Here is a 5,590-nt window from a genome sequence, read left to right on the forward strand (position 1 = left end):
TCTGCCTCCTGGTGGCTTACAGAGTATTAAAACATAGGTTTAGAAAATAAAAACGTGCATCATGAAATGACCAAAAGGCCCTTGAGAAATCATAAGTTCGAGCAGAAATAAGACGCGGAGCGACCTCCGCTCGTCGCTCCGAGTAGTCGCTCCACACTTCGGGAGCGACCTCGCTGTGTCGCTGCGAGAGGTCGCTCTGGCTCCATTGTGTTGTCGTCATGCGATAGAAATGCGAGCGACCTCGGGGTGTCACTCTGGCCAAGTCGCTCTGGGCTTCGGGAGCGACCTGGAGTGGTCGCTCTGATAGGTCGCTCCGGGTCAGTTTTCGGCTTCCACCGGGATGAAATGGCGAGCGACTTCTCCGCATCGCTCTGGTAAGGTCGCTCTGAAAAGGCAGGTCAGAGCGACTTGCTGGTGTCGCTCCGGGAAGTCGCTCCCAACGCTCTGCTCGTCCAATGATCATCTTTACACCTCTTTCGAGCTCCAAACACACCCAAATGTCTCCGAGAACTCCATGTGGTACTCCAATACCTGATAAAGACTTATGTATGCAAAATGCAACCTAAACATGGCTAAATCCTAGTCTATATGATCAAAATGCACATGGATGATTGGATAAGATAATGGAAATATACAAGATATCATATCTTCGCATAAAACCTGTCTTTGGGGGAACCTTAACAGATATAGCTGTATGGATGTTTTATCCGTTCAATCCCTTCACGAGCCACGCTCAAGCTCGCCACAATCCCGTTGGGGAGAATAGGCGAACACATTTTAATCTTATACTTATATTTCGTGTAAAAGTATATATCCGTATATATCCCGTTTAGGCGTCGTCCTATACAGCTAGACGCTATACAGTCATCTAACGCGTACCGCGCTTTAGACACTAATAACTTGACAAACTTGCTTGCTTTGATGTCGTTTATTTCATGCGTCAACTTTCATGGATTTTGAAGTCATGAGGGGTTGTAATGATGTTTAAGTTACGAGTCTACTTTCATTAACGGTGTAAATGTAACCACTAATTTTTAATCTAAACTAGATTTTAACCTGCACGTCTGTGTGGATATTTTTAATTTTATAAATGTATTTGATATTATTACAAATGTTTTAAATATATAATTTCTATTTTAGTGTTATATATTGTGTAACTCTATAATATTATTGTTTATATTTCTTATTTGGTATTATTAGTATATAGTGATTTGATTAATACAATGTACTTTGTTATTAATTTTTATTACTTACTAATATATTTTCGAGTTAGGTACAATAAAATAACAATTTGAAATAATCAAATAGATAACTTTCTTCAAAATATTTTTTTTCTTTAATTTATACATTTTACATATAATACATTTTTTAAAAATTATTTATTTATATTATAAAGAAAGAAATATGTTTAAGATAATTTATAACATGTTCATTTTAAAAAATATACTTTAATATACATCAGTTTAGTATTTTACGGGATTTATAAGTAAAAACCACTGTTTTGTTAAAATAATGTCGCCCACTTATTTTAGTAAATTTTATACATAGTAGCATCTATCATATTATTATAGTAAATTTAATTGATATATAATACTTTTTGGATGTTATGATATTAAGTTTTATTTATTTTTAAATAAAAATTGAAAATATTATATTACTTTTAATTTTTACAACATATATAGTTTATTTTTTGTGGTGCATTTCAAAAAGTTATTCTTTATTATCTAGGGAAAATTACAAGTTACCAATTTTATGCAACCACTTTTCATTTTTATCACCAATAAAATGACATTTTCAAAAATACCTTCTTCGTTAAGCGGCAAAAGACTCTTATACACTTGTTCTTCATATATATAATAAATAAAAATCCAAAAAAATAAAAAATATTTTTTTAAATTTTTTTCAAATTATACTATTTCGAAAATTAAACCCTAAACCCTAAAACTCAACTATAAACCATCAATCTTAAACCCTATTTTTTTTTTTAAATACGAACCCGAAACCCTGAAACATGAACTCTAAACCCTAAACCCCAAAACATCAACTCTAAACCCTAAACCCTAAACCCTAAAACTCAACTATAAACCCTAAACCATCAATCCTAAACCCTATTTTTTTTAAATACGAACCGTAAACCTTGAAACATGAACTCTAAACCCTAAATCCCGAAACATCAACTCTAAACCCTAAACCCTAAACTTGCAACTCTAAACCCTAAACCATCGACACTAAACCCTAAACCATCGACACTAAACCTTAAACTATCAACACTAAACCCTAAACCCTAAAAGTAAACTCTAAACCCTAAACCCTAAAAAATTAACCCTAAACCCTAAACCCTAAAACATCAACTCTAAACCTAAACTTTCAACTCTAAACCCTAAACCTTCAACTCTAAACCCTAAATTCTAAACCCTAAACCCTAAACCCTAAAATTAGAGTTGATGTTTTAGGGTTTAGATTTGAAGGTTTAGGGTTTAGGGTTTAGGGTTTAGAGTTGATGTTTCGGAGTTTAGGGTTTAGAGTTGTTGTTTCATGGTTTAGGGTTTAGAGTTGATGATCTAGGGTTTAAAGTTGATGTTTTAAGTTCAGATTTAGGGTTTATGTTTATGATTTAGAGTTGATGTTTTTGGGTTTAGATTTGAAGGTTTAGGGTTTAGAGTTGATGTTTTAAGTTTAGATTAGTTAACCACATGTTTTTTTTGTCAAAGTTAATCAAAAGGTTATAAATGTGTTTTACCCTTCATTAAAGATAGGATAAAAGTGGTTAGTGTAAATATGAAAAGTAGTACTTTGAAAATGGTATTTTTGGCAATTTCCCTATTATCTTTGATTTATATATTTCAAAAATTTGATATATTATCATTTTGAATTTGATTATTTATTTTAACATTTTTATATTTTGTCAAAAAAACTTTGAAAAATTGTACAACTAACTATTTTTGAGTTGGAAAGATTACATGAATTTTGAATTTGCTTTGGTAACTACAATAATATATTATTTTACAAAATATTTTATTTTTGGTAATATTTTCTAAATTTTTCTCTACAGATTTTATTATAATTAAAATAAACAAAAATTTATAATCAAAATTTTATTTTGTCATTAATATTTTAAATAAATTACTAAAATTTTATAGTTTTCTAATAACATATTTTTTTAAATAGTATATGAACTAATGGTTATTATATAATATTATAGTTTTGTATATAAACAATTTTAAACAATATATTATTGAGAGTTTCAAAATAAAGAGATAATATATAGTTGTAAATATAAAAATTTAACCTATGTTAATAAATTTATTGTGTATAAAAATATGATATAGTTTACGAATTTTAACCTACTTAAATGATGAGTGGTAATTTATTTAAATGAAATAATTTAAAAATATAAAATTTTTAGATTTACCTATTTAATTTAATTTTATCATATTTAATTCATATAGCGCTTCTATTTATATAATACAGAATATAATTATAGAATTTATAAAAAATAGTATATAATATTTTACTATCTTTTTTATAATAATATTTTTGTTAACATTGATTTATAATAATATTATATTACTAATTATGAAATTAATTAATATGTTACTTTATTAAAATATTTAAATTTTTAAGTAAGATTTTGTTAGATTCTTTCTCAATAGATTTTGTTATAATTTAATAATTAAAATTCAAATTTATTGTTGGTTTATTAATAGTGTAAACTAGATTTTGACCATCCCTTGAAAAGCGTTAGCTTGTTTTCGAAATTAAATAAATTTTTAAATAAAATTTTATGTAAGATAGTATATAGGTTTGACATATTTATCCAGAACCGCGAACCGAATTATACCAAACTGAAAAAAAAAACGAAAACAAAATTGAACTGAATTTTTTAAATAACCAAGCAGATTATATATCTTTGGAACTGAAAATTTAAAACCGAATCGAGAACCAAATGGATACATGTATTTTTAAAATAAAAATTATGTACTTATAAATATTAATTATATTTAATTTCTAAACAACCAAATATCTTAAAATACTATTTATAGACCGAATTATCCGAAAACCAAATTACTCAAATACTTTTATTCAAAATATTAAAGTATTTAAATTATTCAATATTTTTTATCCGAAAAACCCGAATTACTTGATATTTAAATTGAAAACGTCAAATTATCTGATATTGTTTTTATCTACAAATCCGTAATTACACAAAGAACTAGAATCCAATTGAAACTGAATTGGACCCAGTTTTTTACATATTAGTTGGTTCCTAACTTTGCTACTGAACCAAATCAAAAGCCAAAATAACCCAACTGAAACCAAACTAAAATTTGTAAATACATGAATGGTTCCTAAATTCTAAAACCAAAACACCAAAACCAAAATACTCAACCCAAAACTTAATGATCATGACTAATAGTGCATCTACATTTAAATGGTGTAAAGAAAGCATTATAATTTTATAAATTGTGTAACTCCTTTTAGTGGATAAATATTTGGTTTATAGACGAATTACGATATAAGCAGTGTTTTTATATCCAATCCGGACCGGCAGTCGAACCAATAAACTCGGTGACTGTATATAATCAAGATTGGTTTGAGTTCTTCATGTAGTATTCTATTTGAGGTTATACCAACTGATATGTTTCTATAAAATTCGGATTTAATAAAATTCTATTAATACAAAATATGGTAAACCTCCAAAACCCGCCATTAACATGTGAACCGACACCAATTGACCCATGAAAAATCCTGAAAAATGTTATAATATTTTTTTTAATTGATTAAACTTCTACTATACTTTATAACAGTAACATAAAAATGAATAAATTATTTAATTTCTCATACTAAGTAAATTAATTGTATTAATGTTATGCATTTTAATTTATAGGTATTTAAACCATTAATAAGAATTAGAAAATAAAATATTGTATGCGGTATTTAAGCCATTAATTTTTTTGACATACAATATTTAAAATATTAATGAGCTAGATAATGTAATTATGTATGACATTCAAAACTGTATCCTTTTTGCATTGTATCGTGTTAAATTTTCTTTCTTTTTTTCTTTAACCTTTTTTGTATAGGTAATCTGAGAAAAAAGAAATAAGAAGTAATTAGTATTAACAAAATAAAAATAAAAGAAATCAACGTTGTTGTATGACTTTTCCACGTTGATTAATAATAACTTATTACTTAAGAGTAGTGATCGGTTAAAAAGTAAAACCAAATGAACTTTATGTAAGGGTACCACAATTATGTTGTTATAATAAAGGTAGATTATGATATTTAGTTTTATATAAAAGGTTGGGTTAAATGAAAGGGTGCAACAACATTGCATAAGTAAATTTTTTTTAAAAAAATTATTTTTAATAGTATAGATAGTTAAATATGTCAAATGTCATATTAACTAATTCTTTAGGTAGTTCTACTATGACTTGTTAATAGTAAATAAAAATAGGATTCTAAATTAATACATTAGATTCTTAATTTGTAGAATATTTGAGCAATCTACTTCTATAAATTCCAATAGTAATTAACAGAAACTTTCAAAAGTAGTATAGGTTCTAAATATTATAATTAACCATAATAA

Source organism: Brassica oleracea, chromosome C4 (genome assembly GCF_000695525.1).
Source record: "Brassica oleracea var. oleracea cultivar TO1000 chromosome C4, BOL, whole genome shotgun sequence".
Taxonomy (NCBI): Eukaryota; Viridiplantae; Streptophyta; class Magnoliopsida; order Brassicales; family Brassicaceae; genus Brassica; species Brassica oleracea.